The sequence below is a fragment of the Euprymna scolopes genome, chromosome 23, assembly GCF_053919585.1.
Source record: "Euprymna scolopes isolate OS-2025 chromosome 23, ASM5391958v1, whole genome shotgun sequence".
NCBI classification, from domain to species: Eukaryota; Metazoa; Mollusca; class Cephalopoda; order Sepiida; family Sepiolidae; genus Euprymna; species Euprymna scolopes.
Window position 1 is genome coordinate 315,612 of NC_136504.1, and position 22,057 is coordinate 337,668.

Sequence of the window (22,057 nt, forward strand, 5' to 3'; positions counted from 1 at the left end):
TTAACAAAATTTTTACTCTGTGTGTGTGTGTGTGTGTGTGTGTGTGTGTGTGTGTGTGTGTGTGTGTGTGTGTGTGTGTGTGTGTGTGTGTGCATACAATTCGTTATGTGTTAATATGATTATTAATACAATTTAGATTTTCTTTCTGCCAAAAAGCTCTGGGTAATTTTGTAGAAAATATGCTGGCATCCTTTCTGTCTGGCACCATAGAAGAATTCTTTGGTTTGACCTCTTCCACTTTGTTTCTCTCACCCACAACATTCTTAGGACATTCTATCTCTTTCTCTCAGATCCTTTTCTACTTGCATTTCTCTTTCATCTCCACAAATAAATTTCTTTCTTACTTTTATTTGCAGCAATGCCTACTTGTTAACCAATTCAGATTTCTGTTGTGTGTGTGTGCATATGTCTCCTATTTAGAGGATAAACTCTCAAAGGAAATAACAATTCCCTCTTGCCATAAAGTAAGTCTTTTGTAAATAGATTTCTCAGGGTACCAAATAGTGCTAAAAATATATAAACAATACATATAATATTATAATTTATTCTATTTTTACTATGTTGATGCAGAGATTACAGGTGCTTAACTACTTATTACATTTGAATGTTACTAGTCGTTCAGGTTTGGAATCTCTGCATGGATATACTTGTTACATCTAGCCACACTGAGTCTTAGACAAAATAGCTATGTATGACTATTTTATCGGCATACATATATGCTGACTGTGACGTCTTGTCAGACGAGTGCCCCACCACCAGTCACTGAGCATCCATGTGCCTGAAGATAACTTTTCAGTCCTTCCAGCGACTTGCATACCCTCAAGCAAACATGACATCAATAGTGGCCATTAGTTTGGATGAAACCAACAGCAATGGGACTTTCGGCGCCGTGCACTTTCACGTGGACAACAGAGCTCGGGTCATACACCTCACAATTCCATAGGTCATGATTGGGTGGCAAGGCTTGGTGCTTCCTATATGCTCTCTTGAGCTTTGCTCTGTCTATCTTGGCTACCTCAAAGTGTTCTGCGCCCCTGTATATCGATGTTCTTCACTGCTTGCAGTCAACAGAAACATGAAAACTCACCAAACTCTCCTTGATGCTATCCTAAAAGCTGGAGTCTTAACAAAAGATATATATTATGTGGATCATTCCAAAAGTGAAGCGCCTCCTATGTTTTTTAACTTTAAAAGTTAAAGAGCATCTCTGCTTCTGATGCATGTTCATAACAGGAGTTTTTTTCTTAGTCTCGCACAGTCAATATTTGTAACAGATGTTATTTCAGGTCATGAATGCATAAGGTCAGTCATCATAAAAATGCAATTTGCAATCGCCATCTTATCCATTCTGGTGGAATAAAAATATAGGAAGCATTATCTCTGGAATGTCTCTTGTGTGTGGGGGGGGGGGGTATTGTTCCAAGCCTATTTTTTTCACTAAGATAGACATGCTATTCTTAGACCTGTTGATCATTCTTTTAAAAATTCTAACAAACTTTTGAAAAGTAGATTGTATAAAGTAAATAAGTAATCTTTAGAGATAGTACTGGATGGAATACATTCAGGAATTTCTGCAATTGCTATTATTAACCAGTTACCACTGTCAACCAAGGAAAGAGTCTATCAACTATGTGTACACAGTGTGATGTATGCAAGTTAAACCTGTTTAGTTAGAGTTGAGAATATACATTACATGGAGAGAAATGACAGAATGCACAATTAAACCCAGAACTCCAATTTCGAACATAGACGCTCACTACCATGTCTCTTTCTCCAAATCAGAGGTCTACGTTCCAACCCTCCAGAGGTATAAATTCAATTACAGGAGACAAAACCAGCCATATTTTTCCTAAGCAAAACTGGCATTGGACCGACTATTTTCCTAGATGAGTTTGTAATTAAAGGATATTCTAATTTAACATCCAAATCTGACCCCCAAGATCGCCATGGGCATGGAATACATGCCTACATTAGAAATGGCTTTCCATGTGGTAGGAACATTTCTAGAGAGGACTCTAAATTGCCCTATATGTGCTTTCGGATTGCACTTGCTCACACCACTGCGTTTATATTTGCCCTCTATCGACCCCATAACAGAAGTTACTATCTTTAAGAGCATATCTGAGAAAATTGACCACATCCTGTAAGTTTATCTTTCGGCTAACATTCACATTCATGTGGTGACTTTAATGTTCACAATGTGGAATGATTAGCCCATTAAAAAAAGACATATGATAAGGGGAGGTTCTGTCACAATTTTTCCATTGTTCACAAACCCACTCGTGTGCCCGACACTGATGGTCAGTATGCAAGTCTCCTAAACCTTTTTCACACAACTTGCCCTATGTTCATCATCTGTTCGCTCCAGAATGTGCTGCTAAATGTGCACAGAAATCACTATTTCCATTGTTTTTAATGTAATAGATGCACCGAGACTAAAGTCGCTTTCAGAACTGCCAGTAACCACTGTAAAAAAAAAAGTAATAAAAAACATGAGGGAGTTGTAAGCTCAGTCCGTTAAGTCCAAAGTAACTGAGCAGTGGCTTGGTTTCAACCAATTTTGGCAAATAACAGTCTTGAACAGAAGTGTGTGCTTTATCTCAACTATCATTAATGAACCTGAGATAATCTCGTCAGCAGCTAATTCTACCTATGCGATCAGGCCCCCCCCGCCCCGCATTTCCTCCTGAGTCTAAAACGTGCTATGCAACATACAAATATCTATGCGTAATGTTGTTAAGCTAATCAAAAACCTTGATTCCAGTAAGGCAACTGGCTCTGATGGCATTTCTATTATAGTGCTCAAAAAGCTTCAACCAGAACTAGCACCCATATTTACAAAGTTGTTTAAGCATTGTCTTAAGCCAAATTGCTTCCCAACACTCTGGAAAACCTCATCAGTATGTCCCATATTTCAAAATTCGGGTGATCGGTCATCTCCCTCCCAATATAGACAATCAGTCTTCTGTGTGTCATGAGTAAGTTGCTGGAATCTGAATCACAAAAAAAACACTCGTCTAGCTGAAACCACTATCAATAATTTCCTCCACTTTTTATCTGTGCCTAAACCTAAGTGTAGATTCCATGAACAAAGCTTTTAAGAACTACATGCCTGTGTAACTGTTCTGTTTTCCTGCTTTTTAACTAACTACAATATGGTCGTCTTCAAGTCTAACATAAACAAGTTCTTGATGTGCCATCTCCTTAAGTAATAATACACACGGACAAAAAAAAAAACGCTTTGGATAATTACAGATTTCAAGGTAGATCTACTAAAATAGCCATATTTTTCAAACCAAAGCACTTCAAGTCTTCAAATTACTACTGTTTTGTTCGGAAATGAATATAATTTCAAATGAATTAATAAATATGAATGTACATTATATATTTTAAGAGTTTTAAGCAAATAAAGGGATAAAAATGTGAACGTCATAAAATGGTGTTTTCGGTAAGGTTTTATAATGACCCTCCCTGTTTTCTAAAGGCCCGTACCATGATTGTATGAAGAATTTCGTTATGAAATTTGGAAACCAATCAGAAGAGGTGTTAATCTTAATACTGTCAAGTGTCTGAAATGTTTTTGACCATTTCTTTTTTTGTTGTTAAAAATAAGACTTTATTAATATGACGAGTATCGAACATTTTGAAAATAAATTTCATCGGACACCCACTAGTAAGTAAATCATTCTTTTTACTATCTTTATCGATTAAAAGTATTATTTTTTGTTGAGTAGGACCGCGGTAATTGATAATAATTTAAAAGAACCTACCCGAAAAAATGTTTATTTTTCGAGTTTGGTCAAATTAAGTTAGTATTAGTAGCAGCAGCACTAATATTAGTCATAGCACAGTATAAACAACACGCGTTCTTTAATTTTTATTCACGAACGAATTAAGAAAAACATGAAAATATGAATATAAATGTTCTGATATGTTTAATTAGAGAATGCTATCAGAATAGCATTAGTTTAGAACTATTCGGTTTTCAGAATGTATAATAACAACAATCCCAACCAATTCGGCATTATGAATCCATTATAAGTTCTCACATTTCTGGTCAAATTTAAAAACATGGTTAAAAAACAAAGTAAACTTTTGTAGATATATAGCTTGCATGCACTTTTATTCATTGCATTAGTTTTGAACAGCGAATTAAAACAATGTTTTACTGCGAACAGCCACAAATGTTTTTTTTTTCAAAATCAAAAGATGTATGAAAATCTCGTTTGTATTACTATACACATAGATTTGAAAAAGTTGTCAAAAAACAAATATATAACAAATAAATGTTATCAAAGGCAAGATAAGTTACTTTTCTACCTAACTGGATATGTTTTTAGTGTTTATATTTAATGTAACATGGTTATTCAGCTCGAGAAACATAGTGTTTACCGATGTATTCGAAAATTTAAAATGGCGGCCCACTCTCTCTTTGAGGCGATAAGTTTGGGAAAATGAGTTATAAATAAAAAACCAGACAAAATACTGTTAGAAACTCGCTCAATATATGTTACCGTGACATAGGCGGATATATATTCGGCGGGTTTTTAACAGTATTTTGTCTAGTTTTTTTATTTTTAACTCATTTTCCCAAACTTACCATGTGAAAGAGATAGTCGGCCGCCATTTTTAACTTTCCAATACATCGGTAAGCACTGCATGTTTTTCGAGCTGAATAAACATGTTACATTAAATAAAAACATGCTTTGCATAACATTTATTTGTTATAATTTAATTTTTTTTATTTTTTGGACAACTTTTTCGTACCTCTATGGCAAGTAATACAAACGCACAAATAGTGTTGACTGTTGAACATTTCCTGAGAACAAGACAAATGTCAGTTAGTTGACACTTAAATATTTGAAGTCTTGATAATGACTTAAAAATAAATAGTAAAACAAAATACTGTTAGCAACCCACCTATTAAAGTTGTGTGGCAAGTCTCCTCCTAAAACACTCTTTAACCCTAACAATAACACTAAGTTCGAGTGGCACCCCCCAACAAAATACCTCTGTAAGCTACATACGAGCGTCTAAAACAAACAAAAAATAGATCCTTCCTTGAAGAAAAATGCACATAAAAATAAATTGGTTAACTGTCCTTAAATGCTGGAAATGGCGAATTATTTTACATTAGATTTTTGTGAAACTAACCGCCCCTCCCCTCTAATATTGTTTCTGTCAAATCTTCAGTATGTTCACACATAATTTTCTTTAGCCCTACAATTAATTCAAAGTCCGAATGGCAACGCTCCCCATATTCTCATTGCATAGAAACCCTCTTAAAACCACACATAATCATCTTAAAAAAAAATAAAACAAAAAGCATACAGGATTTATCTCCCATAAAAAAAAAGAAGTTAACTGCCCTAAAATGCTAGAATGGGCTGTAATGGGGAATTATTTTACATTAAATTCCAAAATAATTTGTTTATCTTTCCTTAGTTTTTCATGGCATTTCATACATAATTGCCTAAAAAAGTAGAATTACATTTTGGAGGGGTGGTCAGAAGGGGTTGGGTGGGGTTAAACAGAAGGTGTTAATTTACAATAATACCAAAGAAATATTGCAATATATTCATTTTTAAATGGTCCTATGTTTAGATTTAAGCTTTTTGTACATAAAGCACATTATAATTCAACTATGAGTTCTCCAACTTCTTTTCTGTTTATGGATACATGGCATTTTTAAGGAATTGCAGCATATTTATGCACATTTACTGCAGATTATTTGGAAACCATGAATTTTTGGATATTTTCATTCACATATTCTGATTCCTTGTACAAAAATACACTTATATGGTAAATTTCATTGCTTAGTCTTGTGTTTTAACAAAGATATGACATTTTTACTGAAAAAGTAGTGTAAAAAATGTGACAAAATGCATATGGTCTTAAAGAGGGGAAAATATCCAAACGTGTGAGGCACAAAAATAGTCATAACTTCCTTAATTTTAATCAGATTTTTAAAATTTAAAAAGATTCTTTCTTAGCTCATCAAGCTCTTTCTATATATACCAATATTGAAATATTTTAAGCTATTTTAATTTTTTCATGTGTATTGCTAGCTTAAGTAATTCAATTTACCTAATTTCCATTAACGAGTACATTTTCCCATTGACTTCTGTACACTCATTAACCCTTATCCTCGAGTGGCCTTCGGGCCTTGATTAATGGTGACTCCTTTGTAAAAAAAATTAAAAATATGTTGAATGCATGAGTGAGTGTTAAAGACATGCTTAGATTTGATGACTTGAGAACAAGATTAATTTTGATGAGTGTAGGGAGATGTGTGCAGAATCGGAGATTTCATTGATTTGGTCACATTTAAAGAATAGAAGAGAGTTCATGGGTTTATACATTTAGAGCAGTTTAATTCAATTATATAAAAAAAGAACATTAAAAACATTAACAATAGTCTTCTGATGATCAGCTTTCTTGATAAGATAAGCCACATCTATATAAGTGTGTGTGTGTGTGTGTGTGTGTGTGTGTGTGTGTAACTGTGATATAGCTAAACAGCTGCCTGTGGATAGCTATATATGAAAATGAAATCATTGTGTGCAATGCTCAGAGGTAGGCTCATCAAATGTGTATGGAGGGATGACAGCTGGTGTAGTTTCGTTGAATTTCGGGGTGCATAGGATTTTAAAAGACGCAGTATCTGCAGTTCACAACTGATGCAGAGTTTCATGCTTCAGCAATTCAGAGAGTGAAAAAAATTTTCTGAAAGTCTTGGGAGCTTTTGTCTTCTGACTTTGTAAGCATTTCCATGCTTGGAGATCAAAGACACTTTGGATTGTTTTGAACGAGATTAATAATTTTGTGGGCGTTTACCAAGTCAGTAGCTAAATGTCGGAGCTTCAATAAATCCAAATCCGGAGAAACCCGGGGAGCAGGTTCTTGTCTTTCTTATTAGTATTATTTTAGTATCCTTAGATTAAAATATCAGGAAGAATAAAAGAATCACACCCAGATAGAAAGAGGGTTCATGCCAAGGTGAGTGATAGTATGCAAACATTAGAGTATGTAATATGGAAAATCATGAGGTCGGATTGTTTTTTTTGTTTTTTTATGTGAAAGAAATATAAGGAAAAATTTCCAAGATTTTTTTATTTCATTCTTCTAGCTTAGTGTAGCTATCGTCGTTTTCAAACTTTTTTAACTAGTAAAAATAAGAAAAAAATGTCAAGCAACCATTTATTTTATTTTCTAAATTCTATAAAAACTGAGCTTTTATGTTAAACTAGCAGTGGGGTACCTGGCGTTGCCCGAGTGTTTGGGGGTGTGTGTGGTCGGGAGGGGGTGGGGGGAATGAAAACCTTAGAATAAGCGAAGTAAAAAAAGAAAACAGAAAAACGAATGTTAAAACTTATCTGAAAAATAAAGCGGGGAGGGGGTGGTACCCGGGTGGTGGGTAATCAAAACATCGAAAAAAAAAAACTAACATAAGGCAAACGAACGATGTTAAATGTAAAAATCAAAAAAACACAAACAAAAAAGAAAACAGAAAACCGAACGTTAAAACTGCTTTAAAAAATCTGAAAAATAAAAACAAAAAAAAATGTGAAAAATGGCTTAAATAAGCCTGTTTCGATATTAAAATTTAAAAAATCGGTTGGTACCCGGGTGTTTTGGGGTGTGTGGTTGTAAGGAGTGTTAATGAAAACCTAAGAATAAGTGAAGTAAAAAAAAAAAAAAAAAAAAACAGAAAAATGAACGTTACGTGAAAAATGGCTTAAATAACCCTGCTTCAATATTAAAATTTAAAAAATCGAGAAAAAAAGACATTTCACACCACGATTCGAACCCAAAACCTTTAGATAATGACCCAACGCTCTAACCAACTGAGCTAACACGATGTACATGAAATTCTGTCAGTTCTTCAAATATTTAAACTAAATCAGGTTATGACATTGTCTGACACATGCGTAGAACCGATCTCGTCATGAGAGGACGGTTTTTGCTACCCCCCCCCCTGTAGAAAAGTGCCGATTTCAGGGTGAAAAAAATTAACGTTTTTTGCTCAATTTTTCGATATTTGTCGGGCGAAGGATGGGGCTTTCATATGATACCAAGTTTGTGAATTTTTGTTCTGTCTGTCAAAAGTTTTTAGCAGACACACAAACATACACACATACATACATACATTTTCGCTTTTATATATATAGATAGAAGATAGATTATTACTTATCTTTCCTATTTTCTCTTTTTTCTTTTTTCCTTTCTCTTTTTATCCTTCTCTTTTTTCCCATTTTCCTTTTTCCTTTTTTCCTTTGTCCCCTTCTCTTTTCTCCCCTTCTCTTTTCTCCCCTTCTCTTTTCTCCCCTTCTCTTTTCTCCCCTTCTCTTTTCTCTCCTTCTCTTTTCTCTCCTTCTCTTTTCCTTTTTTTCCTTTTCCTTTTTTCCTTTTCTTTTTCTTTTCTCCTTTTTCTTTTCTTTTTTCCTTTTTCTTTTCTTTTTTCCTTTTTTTCCTTTGCCTTTTTTCTTTTTCCTCCTCTATTTGTCTTTTTTCTCTTTTTTTTCTCTTCTCTTTTGTCTTTTTTCTTTTTCTCTTTTTTCAAGTATGATCAAATTACTTTTTTGCTGCTGAACATTTTTTCTTCTCGGTTATGACTAATATTCGAAACGGTCCACTTTTCCAAATTAAAAACATTTTTGTTTGTTTTTTTAGTAAAATTAAGGATAAAAGCCTATTTAAGATTTGCTCTTATCATTGAAGTTAAATTTTGCACAAGGAAAAAATAATATGAACGTGTCTGTTTCTCTCCCTTTCCCTCTCTTGCTGATAGTTAAATGTGATTCCATCTTGAAATTTGTGTACATTTCCTTTTCATTTATTGCATCATTGCAGATGAAAACACTTTAAAAATGATTAATAATTTGGCTAAAAGAATTATTTGCTAAAAAATTAGTAAACAGTGATTAGGGTGACAGAAAGAGGACTTGTAACTAAGAGAGAGCTCTCTCCATAATGTTAGTAATCAAAACAAAAATGTTTGAGATTAAACATAAAATTTTTAAAAATTAACGTTTTTTGTGTGTGTGTGTGTTTTTTTTTTTTTTTTTTTTTTTATTTTTAATATATCCCCTATCTTACTGACTAAACTGATATTTTTTTTTATTTATCAAGCTTTTGATTTGTGATAGTGTTGGGACGATTCCTAAATTTTTTTCCGATTCCAGGAAAATGTTGATTAACGATTCCGATACCAAGTATGATTCTGATTCCGATTCCCATGGAATTGTTGGTTTGCAATATACCATTATATAATCAAAAGTTTTTGTGTCGTGGAAAAAATTGGTACAGTGGAAATACAATTAAGGGAATTTCGAAAACGATCTGATTATTTTTGTAAAAACTCTTTCATTGAAGATTAAAGTCAAAACAAATATTTTAACCATGAATTAAACATGTAAACATGTACCATGAACTAATAACAATCAATTTCAGGAGTTATTTTATATATTAAAAATATAAAGAAAAAGGGCAGACGTACATGAATGCTACCCCTGTAGTGAAATACGCATCGGCTCCGATGTTGTACGTTGTTTTCTAGTTTATGTTCACGGGACTATAAACCATTTACAAAATTTTGTGGGTCCACTTACTGGTGTTTTCACCAACAATATTGAAGCCTACTAGTCTTGTATTAAAAGAAGACTGAAATACATATCGGGATCAGTAGAAGAAATGAAATCATCTCCTGTTGATGAGGCCATATATAGAGAGGCTTATAACATGAAAAGTTAAAAAATATTAAATATTTGCCTGTGATACAACTAATGAAGTGCTCAATAAAAATCGGTTGTTTGATATATCTAAATCTTTTGGCAAAATTTAACATGAAGGTTTTTTCATGAAAATTTATGTGTATGGTATTACTAGATGAATATTTAATAAAATCAGATCCTTCTTAGCTAAGATAGATCTGGGTCGTCTTCAATAGCCAAACCTCTCAACCTCACGTTATTGTGGAAATTGCCATTCTGCTATTTTAGCTTATCATTGTTATGCTTTATTCTTATACTTATAAAATTAAATAATCTAAAATGGTTTCTTGAACATATTAGACTTGTGTCTTTTTTTGATCCAAACTGTATTTACATATTTTTTTGTGAATTATGGTATACAATGTACGAATTCTCATGGAATTAGACAAATTGTATGTAATTTTTTTCAAAATCTTGTAACACATTCAATGAGATGAATAGATTTGGTGCTTTTCAATAATCCAATATTGTGACAAACCCTTAAACATTCTATTTTCCATTGCTAATCTTTTCAGAAAATAACATTCAGCTCTGAAGGGAAATTATAGAATGAAATTGTCTCGATTTGGAGGGAATAAATTTTGCTAATTTCTAATCATAAAAAAGGTTAGCAGTTAATTAGGAATGTGACTTTTTTTTTTCTTTTTTTTTTTTTTTGCATGATTCAGGTGTCTTTTTTATGAAAATGTCAAAATATTCTCGATGACTTATAAAAAAAAAACAACAAAAATGGGCATTTTCATTGTATTTAAAATAGGCATTTCTGAACTTTTAATTTTTCTAAATTTTTAATTTGTCTCTTACATACAGCCATTTTTTTTTTTTTTAAAGATTTTACTAAATTGTTTCATATACTAAAAATCAGGATGAACTTTTTTTTTAAGCTTACAATTTCATTCGTTAAAAATTAAACCTGGGAACCAGTTAAAGCTTCGTTATTCTATTTATTTTTACATAGCTCAACTATGATTTCGTATTATCAAACATGAGTATCAAGGAATCCAAAGTATAATTACTGTATATTGTTTTGGGGCGCCATACCTATTATGTTGCCAATGTTATGATTGGTTTATAATATTTTGCAAAGTGGATTTTTTTTTAAATTTGGACATTAGCTTTATTAATTTTGATTAATATTCTTTCATGTTTATACTGTATATTTTTGTTAACTTTTAATTTTTTTTATTTCGTCTGGTCTTTATTAAGTTGTAGAATATGAACTATTTAAAATAAAACCAGTGTTTTTTTTTTGTTTTGTTTTTTATTTTAATGTGAAAAAATTCTCAACTGTTATGATTGTTTTAACAAAATTTCTAAATGGGCTTTGTTTCCCCGAAACAATATTTTTCGATCAACACTTATCAAAGTTCAATATTTGTCCAAAATTCAAGGAATTTTAAGAATTAGTAAACACCAAATTTTCCAATTCTTTTAGACAAATTAAATTTTAACGGATTCAATTCTTTTAAATGTAGGTTTAGCTTTTTGCCATCTTACGTATTTTCTTTTTCTTAATAGTTTTATTTTTTATATAGCAAAATCGGTTTACAAATGTGCTTTGGGAATTTCCAACAGCTGATCACGTTGCATTAAACTTATCTAGTACAATTCTATTAAAAAAAATTGAAAAGCTTTTCCAACCATTTCGAACAAAATGGCTGACTGACAACAAGTAAAATATATAAACATTCAAATATTAGCAGATTTGTGTTTTCTAACGGCACCAGACTTGAGCTTAGTAATAGGAAAGCGCATATGTTTTTATGATTTAACCTTTGGATTATTAGGACTCGAAATTTCATCTTTGAGTGTCATTTTCACAACATCTCGGTTGATGTAACTTCTAACCTTAAGATGTATCAAATCGAACCCTGAATTTGTATGAAGTCCTTTATTTAATCCACTTAAGTAATTTTGGGGAAATCAGCAATTTTTCTTAGAAATAAGAATGATGCATTTTTCTTCTTTTTTTTTTTTTTTTTTTTTTTTTCTTCTTTCCTCTAACAAGTGAAGTGGCTTTGGCTTGCCAACGCGTCTCATTTTCTTTGCACTAACGATTAATAATGCAAATAGTAAATATCTTTCAAGTGTTTAATAAGTAGCTTTTCCTGCATTTTAAAGTGTCCAATTTTGTTTTATTGATCAATTGCCAAACAGCTTGAGTCATGTTATTTACACAATCTTCTCATTTAAAACTAATACTGTTAGGTATGACAAGATTAAATTGTTCAAAAACAGGATGATATATATATATTATCTGTACCTGCTCAGGATGCAGTAAAGTCATTTACTTTTTATTTTTATATTTGTTTGCACATATTTTAAACTCGCACAGAGAAATCATCATATTAAGTTAGACAACTTTTAGAAATTGACTGTCATACTAACCTATCTCTGGCCAGGTCTTTATTCCTTTTTGTTTCAGTTCAATCATTATCACTTTCCAAGTTTTGGCCTTCCCCTATCACCTGACCCTACTACCTCTACTGTTCTACTAATTCAAAATATTTCCTCCATAATTTTAATGTGATCGAACTAATAGTTTCCTATCTAGCCATCTGACTTTAGTCTGGGTCTCTTTTCAAAGAAATCTGGTGGCATAATATAGCCTTCACTAAAAATAAACTTAAAGATCTTCATAGTTTGAGGGAACCTGGTGTTACCGATGTGTAGGGCTTGATACTGACTGTAGAGTAGCCACCTATTATACTGTGTTGTGCAACCAGTTTTGGAAAGAAACCATAGCATCCCTGGCTTGACTGGGCATTTTATCATTGAGCAATTTTTTAGCTTTTATAAGGTGTGATTAGTTAGCTCTAGCAATGCTTGTATGAACGATAGCAAAAACTATCCTCGTTCAGTACTTTCTCCATAGTCACCACTCTGACACACATTATTCTCATTAGAGTATGCATTGCCTTGCCTGGATCTTGAAACATTTTTTTTTTTACATAGTTAGAATGCTTGCAATGATTCTTTCTGTTAGACACTACTTTCATTTCTCCCGATTTTTGAGATATTTAAGGAGTACTAAGCTACAGCTAAGATTTCTGAATGTTGTAAGTCAACACAAATTCTGATGCACGTCATTTGTTTATTTTTTGTTTTGTTTGTTTTTTTTTTGTTTTTTTTTAATATTCCGGTGCTTTCCAATCATCTATAGTCTTCAGCTTTCAAACCCATCAATAATATACAGAAACAACTATTCATTGCATTTTATTGTTATTAAATACTTTTCTTGTTCTGGAAAAATATAAAAATTATCAAATTTATCTCAAACACTCTGTATAACAAGTGTTAGTATGGATATTTAGTTATCTGTTAAGCGCTTTTTATGAAAACTTGTTACAGGAATTTTTTTTATCTTGACAGCGACTGTTATTCAAATTCTTTTCAGTGGTGTGAATTTAGCTAAATGCAATTGAAGTTTAGAAAAAAAGCAATGAATCCATAAACATTTGTAATATTAAAGAAAAATCTGTTTTTATAAAAAGAATTGTTTGTTTAAAAACAATTATTTGCAAATTACAAAATTAGCACTTTTTTTCTTCTGATATAATAAAAACTAAATTATGTTTAGAGGAAAATATCAAATTATAAACTTTGAATAATTACCAATTCATCAGTATGAAACTTTTTTATAACAAAATCTAATGTCATTTTAAAAGTTTATGATTGAGAACTCTGATCAAGTCTTCTTCCCAAAAGTCATTTATATCACCCCCCCCACAAATACATGTGGAGAGGAGGTCGTTTGCAAGCAGTTGTTTTGCCATCTCAAAACTCGGCTCTTCAGTGTGGCTAAATATGGTGTTTAAAACATAGATTCAAAACTTAGATTCAAAACCCGACCACTTCTACAGTAGTCGATCATTTTACCCATAGACCATTGCAAGTAAGATTTTTTTTTCTACACATCACAAGAAATTCTAATAATAAAATACGTGTGCATGGAAAATTGTTTTAAGGACAAAAATAGATGTTATCTGGTTAATGGGCTGTTGATTTTCTAGATAATTTGTTGGGTTTTGACAGCAACTTATTTTCTTGTATGTAGAAGAAAACCCCTTGCAGCTGAAGAATCTTATAAAATCAAGCAAAGGAATTTCAATGGTTATTAGACTTTTTTGTATGTTCTAGTTGTAATAAATTCATTATCTTTAGTTTAAAAAAATGTGTAGCATCTCAAATTGTATCTTCAAATGCTATTTTTTTTTTTCTAAATTCATAATTTACTAAATAAAATTGTTATGATATACTAGCATGCCCTTGTGTTGTCTGAGAAAATTGCAGAAACAAAGAATCCCATTCTCCAGAAGTAAATTGACCAAAAAGACTCTTTTCACCCAAAATGCCAAGCATTTATCCATGCTATAAAAGTTATAAATAGAACTGCAGGTAATATGAAAACGATTATTGACTAAAAATTTTTGTTTTTAAATACAAATAGTTACTTAGACTTTGTTTTGCAAAGCAATATGCAAATTATTTAACTTTCAGAAGCCAAGTATATTAGAAAGTTCTTATATGATGAAAAGTCAATTGATCTTTTAATCTCTCTGTAGACATAAAATATGGCTCAACATCCTGTATATAATATTTTGATTGCAGAAATTCCCCTCTGGGCCAATTTACTGTAGGTTTGCAACTACAAATGCCACATACAAATTTATGGTATCTAGACTATTATCAAATACATTATATAACTTTACAACTTCATTGTAGACAGATTTAGGCCTTTTAATAAAATCCTACAATTCATCTTAGGAGAGATTTTTTTCCTACTATTTTGTATTTTATTTTAGCTTAGTTTATTCATTTAAAAAAAAATTTTTTTTGTTTTACACATCTATCCACCCGTCTGCGTCTAATTTTTTTGTTTTCTCTTCGTTGCTATTTTTTTTTTTTTTTTCCGGCTGGGGGTTGTTCAATATCCTTACTACACCCCCCCCCTCTCTGCCCATTCTTGCCATGAGGAGATTGGGGGTATCCATTTCGATAGCCTCCATTCCGATAGCCGTTCTTACCATGAGGAGTTGAGGTGTCTATTCCGAGAGTCATTTGTAACATTGAGGATTGGGCAGCAGCAGCGACAACAACCATAATTTAATTTATTCGGGGGGGGGGGGGACATGCTTCCACCGGGCAACGCTGGTTAGCTAGTTATAAATATATAGATTAGATGTATCATGATTTACTGATGCCTGTTGATCTTTTTCACTGATGATATCTTAAACAAAATATCATCTGTTCATTTTGACCTGTTTCTTTGACTTTGTTTTTTCTTTGTTACTTTTATTAATTTCTATAAATGACACAAAACTAAAAAATAAAGATGATAATCTTCAAATATTTTTTATCTGTGAAAAAAAAACGTTTTTCATTTTATTTGAATAAAAAAAATACTGACTGTAGCAGAAAAATAATTTTTTACGGATTTAGCAACCTGTTTGGTTTATTTTTTGTTATCTGCTTAAAAAACTTAATTTTTAGTATTTCTTTTTAAATACATTGTAGTAAGATTTTTAACAGATTACAATGTATTTCTAAATAAACGGAATGAATTAAGAATCAAAACTGATAAAAACATTGGTAAAAAAAAAAATTGTTTTATTACATGTCTATGACAAGCTTAGATAAACATTTTTTTGCATGGTTAAGCAGACGGAGGCTTTGTTTGTAATGTTTTTTTGGGTAATGAATTCTAACACAAGCTCTCACATCTGACTTTTTTGTGGTTCAAATGAAAGTATCATTTCATCGTGATATGACAATTGTTATTGCACAAAAAAGTGAATCTTCAGACTAAAACTTAGATATATCTAACTTTGGAATCTTTGGTAAGATTACTGGAAGCCCTGTCAAAACCCATGTTTGTTGTAGTCTAGTGTCATCTACAAAGCAGAAGCAAGGTTTTTATTGGAGTTAGCTGAAAAATGTATAGGTGACAACCCACTCATTCTGTTGAATGGATTGAACCAACTTCCTCTTTCAAGGGGGAAATTTCTAGGGAATATCAAATTCAGTCGTATGTATAACTCTGTCAGAAGAGATTATTTTAACAATGTTAGTTTTTGGGGGGTTTTTTATAGGGAAGTATCCCTGTCCTCTCACATGCAGCACCTAGTATTTCCCATTTGTTGTTGACCAGGCTTAATGCTGTTTAACTTTGGTGACGTACTTATTTACTATGCCTCCCCACGGGACAGAGTTAGACACCAGGGTCGTTTTTTAACGTGGAGAAAAGGTACAAAAATAAAAATTGTCTCAGTCGTGAAGGATTTCTCCTCCACTGAAAGAGAACAAGAAATAGAAGTGCAGCAATCATCTGAAGAACAGATACTACACTTTGATCTTGACCAAAAGGCCAAGGAAACACGATTATGCTGTATCATCAAATGAATTTGTTTCTAAATATTTGAGATGAGGAGTAATTATTTGTATTGTTTGTATTACTGTGACTACTGTTCTCATCTTGAGTGTTATTTTCACAACATTTTGGTTGATGTAATCTGATCTTCTTTAGGACCGGTCTCATAGTACTTGATAAAATTCAATTGTAAAATTAAGATCTTCTGAAGATTGAAATTTCAACCCTCAGTGTGGGGGACACTCAAAAATATAATTGTAAGTTATTCAAGACTTCTGTTCAATCGTGACTGATATAATGTAAGCATATTACCCCCCCCCCGCCTGGATTTAAATAAATGGTTCCATTCAAAATTCTATGCAGATTCCAGAGTTTGACAAGATACACCTGAACGAGATCGGAGGGTACATCAACCGAAACATTGTGAAAATAACATTCCACATGAAAACAATGGTCCAAAGAATCAAAATAATGAGATACTAATTTCTTTTTTCAAATTCAGTAAGCTGCTCCCATAATTCTTTCACTCACTTTGAAACGCTCTGATTTTCATACATCTTATTTAGCATTTTAACATTTTAAACGGTAAAACTGATAATACTCTTCCATTATCTACATAGTGAGATCGCACTGTAAAATCTTACCAGTAAAAACATACTTGATAAATTTTATTGTTTTTGAGACTTGGATACTTGAAAAGGAATCTAATACAACTAGACTGTCTCAGACAAGCTTTGGAAATGTATAAATATAGAAAACACGACTTGTTGGAATCTTTGGTATTATATTCCAAAATGGATTCTATTTAGAAATACTGTCGTCACTACTTACACTACCTATTATATCTTTACTAGTCTTGAAATGGTTAATCAGAAATTAAAAAATCAGAACTATTGGGAATATCAAAATCGGGAAAATTTTAATAATTTTTTATTCCAAAACGATTATTTTATTTTTTCATGACAATTATAAAGAAATAAACACAGTTTGTATTTATTTATCAGAAAATTTTCTATTTATCACAAAACTGAGATACCGAACCGGTGTATCTGGGTTCAATTTAATTATTTTATTGCTAAATTATGACAAAGTATATAATCAACAGTTCACTTACTCTTATTCTTTAGAAAATCCTTGGAAATGCTCACACTTATTTTTTATTTTTATTTTTTTACATGGGGGTCACAACTTATCAAGGCCCGAAGGCCACTCAGGGATAAGGGTTATTGCGTGTACAGTAATCAATGAGATAGTATTGTAGTAATCATTAGTATTGGGGGTTTTGATAGAGTGTCTTACTTAAGGGGGCGGTTTGTCAGGAGTCTGTTTATGTTGGACTTGAAGACGTCCAAGTTGTAGTCAGGTGGGAAACAGGCAAGCGGCAGAGAGTTCCACTGGCGTGCAGTTCTAGGAAAGAAGCTTTGCTCATGGAATCTACGTTTGGATTCAGGCACAGGTAAAGAGTGGGGAAAATTATTGACAGTAGTTTCAGCCAGACGGGTGTTTCTCGTGAAAGATTGGCGAAGGGGGACGAGGGATTGGAGCTCAGACGAGCACCTGCTATGGAAATAGCGATAAAACAAAGACAGGCTTGCAACGTCTCTTCTGTGGGAGAGAGGTTGCAGGGAAGAGAAAAGGGCATCCCCCACTAAACCACAAAGTCTATTTTGTACTCTGTCAAGGCAGGATAGGCTATTTTTAGCAGCTGCTGCCCAGATGTGGCAGCAGTACTCCATCCTTGAACGTACTGTTGTCTTTGAAATAATCCTGTTTTATTGCATTTTTTTCCCCCACAATTGACAAACATTGATAAAATCATTATGCGATTTTTATCAAACCTTGGATAAAATACACAAAGGATGAACATTTAGAAATTTATCAATTTATAAAAAAAATTATATCTACATTTAACCTTGCACCCCAATGAGATTCTAGTTTTTTTTTAAGTGATTATATGTAAACACAGAAAAAGAAAGCAAATAATTATTGTAGAATTTAGAGTGGGTTGAGTTGCACATATAAATTTAGGGCAAAATGATCCTCTATTTTCAGGCCATTTTAAAATTTTGGAACCATCTCATCACTAATCTTTACTCTGGAAATTTCACTATAATACTTCCATGTATTCCCTCTTGCTCAACAACCGCTGACTCCAACACTGTGCTATAGATTTCTTCTCTTTCATCTTTTCCGGTCATGTCATCATCTTTCACATTAGTGGCTGCTGAGAAGAGTGCGCATGGTATAAGTATAAGAATAAAACACAAACTCCAACACATTCTGCAAATATCAGCTGTGCACTTTGGATGTGTGTGTGAGTGACAGCATCGGCTCCCTTCATGCTAAGGTCAACGCCTACGTTCTATTGAGGCCGTGTTCATCTGTTGATATCAGCTTATTTCAATCTGGCCCTAGCCACAACCTGCATTAAACTTTGCCAAACTGGCAACTCATCAAACATCACAAACCCAAGACTGTTCGTAAACTGTCGCAAAACTCATCGCAACTCCTAAAACTAACTTTTAAATATGTTGACAGATTTCCAATTTTTTGCCACACCTTGATTCAGCTTTCTTTGTGTACCTTAATGAACAATTTCATCTCTATTGTTCTGCTGATAAACTTATTTCCTCTTTTTTTTTAATTTTTATTTTACTTCATTGAGGGAGGAGTCAATAGTATCAAACCACAAGTAACACATCTTAATATGTGGAGCCTTACCACCTATAAAATTCAGTCCAGCTGTTTAGTTATAAACTTGAAGGATGAGGCAGAGTCAGATGATAATTCACACTTATTGGTATATGGGAAACAGTGTTATATCTCTCCATGCATAAATTTAGGCCATTTATCACACTAGCAGTAAGATTAAAATGCAAAATTGCTATTTAAAATAATTTTCTGATGTATTAAGCATTTCTATGCAGTTAACATTCTAAGATTAACTAATTTGCATATTGCTTTGATATTTTTATTTTCTAATTCAATGATTATTATCATTTTACTATAACTTAGTGTTATTTACAAATAATTTTTGTATCATAATTTAAAGCTTAAAATTTCATATGAAGAGTCATTTCCGGTCAGTTTACTTCTGTGGAGTAATGATTCTTGATTTCCTCACATTTGCCAAAACACTGATTTTGCTAGTTTGTAATAAGCTATATTAAAAAAGGCAGATGCTAAAAGAGGCTTCTCCTTATTTGTCCCTCAGTCCTCATTTCCAATGAGTGATTTTTCTGACGAAAGGGTGAAGAAAAAGCTGCTTTCCAGATTAGCAGTACTTGTGTAAACAGTAGCCTGAGATGTCGAAAATTTTCTGTTTCTACGTCTATCCTTGTGGCCATGTCACTAGTAAGGATGCTGGAGGTAAACGTTTTTAAACCTAGAACACCATCCTCTAATGTAGACCCCTACTACCATGTCTCCTTCTCCAATATAAGGTGTCTACGTTCCAACCTTCCAGAGGTCGAAACCCAATTGCAGGAGACAAAGCCGGACATATTGTTCCTAAGTGAAACTGGCATAGGGCTGACCACTTCCCTAGATGAGTTCATAATTAAAGGATACTCAAACTTAACATCTAAATCTGACCCCCAAGATCGCCATGGGCATGGAATATGTGCCTACATTAAAGATGGCTTTCCGTGTGGTAGGGATATCTCCAGAGAAGACCCTAATTTACCTTATATGTGCTTCCGGGTTGTACTTGCTTACACCACCGTATTTATATTTGCTCTCTATCGCCCCCACAACAGCAGAGTTACTATCTTTAAGAGTATATCTGAGAAAATTGACCACATCCTGTCTGCTTATTCTTCGGCTAACATTGACATGTGGAGACTTCAATGCCCACAATGTGGAATGGCTGAGCCACTTAGACAAGACAGATGACGAGGGGAGGTTCTGTCATGATGTCGCCATTGCCTATGACCTCACACATATTGTTCACGAACCCACCCGTGTGCCCGATACTACCAGTCAGTATGCAAGCCTTCTAGACCTTTTTCTCACAATTTCCCCTGAACTATGTTTATGTTCCGTTCTATCTCCTCTGGGATCCCCGACCACTCCGTTGTATCAGTTAAGATAAAAATGAAATATAATAAGTCTTAAGATGTACCTGTCCACCGTACAATATATCTATATTCTATGGCTGACTGGGATAGCTTCTGTACATTTATATCTGATCTACCTCTGCATTCCATGTTTAAAAAGGATGTGTCCTCTATAATATCAGACCTGACTGAATGGTTAATTGTAGGCATAGACCGATTCATACCAGCCAAAAAAATTCTAACAAAAACCTAATAGCCAGCCATGGTTCTCCCCAGAATGTGCTGCTGCCATCGCATACAGATGTACTGAGACTAAAGCTGCTTTTAGGACTGCCAGCAACCTCTGTAAAAGAGTAATAAAAAATGCAAGAGAGTTATATAATCAGTCCGTTAAATCCAAAGTAGCTGATCAGCGGCTTGGTTCCCACCAAGTTTGGCAAATAGCAAACAGGATCCTGAACAGAAGTGTGCGTTCTATCCCAATCATCATCAATGGATCTGAGGTCATCTCGTCAGCATCAGACAAGGCCAAACTATTTGCCAAGAACTTTGCAGCTAATTCTACCCTATACGACGAAGGCCATCAACTCCCTGTATTTCCTCCTATAACAAACACACTATGCAGCATACAGATATCTGTGCGTGATGTTTCCAAGCTAATCAAGAATCTTGATTCCAGTAAAGTAACTGTCCCTGACGGCATTCCAATTATAGTGTTGAAAAAGCTTCAACCAGAACTTGCCTCCATACTTACAAAACTGTTTAAGCCTTATCTTAAGAAGTGCTTTCCAACACCCTGGAAAACCTCATCAGTGTGCCCTGTATTTAAGAATTCAGGTGATAGGTCATCTCAGTCCCAGTACAAACCAATAAGTCTCTTGTGTGTCATGAGTACTGGAATCCATATTAAATAAAGTAGTCAACCACCTCAGCAGAAATAACCTTCTTAGTGACATGCAGTATGGTTTCCGTTCTGCTAGATCCACAGAAGATGTGCTAACAGTTATATCTCATAGGATTAGTGAATCTCTCGACAAAGGCTTCCTTTCTAGGGCAATTGCTCTTGAAATATCAAAGGCCTTCGATAAGGTATGGCATAAGATTTCCAGCTACAGTATAACTGGAAATGTTTTCTCAATTATTAAATCATTTCTCTCTGATAGGCTCATAAGAGTAGTGGTTGATGGGCAGAAATCAGAAGTCCACAGTATTAATGCTGGTGTCCCTCAGGGATCCATCCTGGGCCCAACCAACCAATCCTGATCTACATCAATGATCTCCCAAAACACATATTTAAATCATTCGTTGACATCTATGCTGATGACATGACCAGCTATGGCAACACATCAAAGGCTGTAAATGACAAAGTTCTCTCTGATTCTCTCTCCTCTGATCTTGAGCGCGTGGTACAGTGGGGGAAGAGGTGGCTGGTTACTGTTAATGCATCCAAAACCAAACTCCTATCTTTACATCATCAGCGCTCTGATCCACATCTGGCATCAATTGAAATGGATGGCTCTCGTCTAAGAGAAGTCGCATGTTTTGATAAGCTTCTGGGCTTGACCTTTGCTCCTGATCTGAAAGCTCCAATCTCTGGCCCCCCTTCACTAATCTTTCACGAAAAACACCCGTCTAGCTGAAACACTATCAATAATTACCCCCACTTTTTATCTGTGCCTAAATCAAAACATAGATTCCATGAACAAAGCTTCTTTCTTAGAAGTGCACACCTGTTGAACTCTCTTCCGTTTGCCTGTTTCCCACCTGACTACAACTTGGATGTCTTCAAGTCCAACATAAACAAATTCCTGATAAATCGCCACCTTACGTAAGACACTTTATCAAATCTCCATTAC

The 22,057-nt window shown here is 33.5% G+C and overlaps 1 protein-coding gene across 5 annotated transcripts in view; it reads left to right on the forward strand.

Moving 5' to 3' along the window:
* Positions 1 to 22,057, forward strand: part of LOC145245715 (uncharacterized) — a 341,671-nt gene that overhangs the window by 116,276 nt on the left and 203,338 nt on the right. The window lies entirely within an intron of this gene.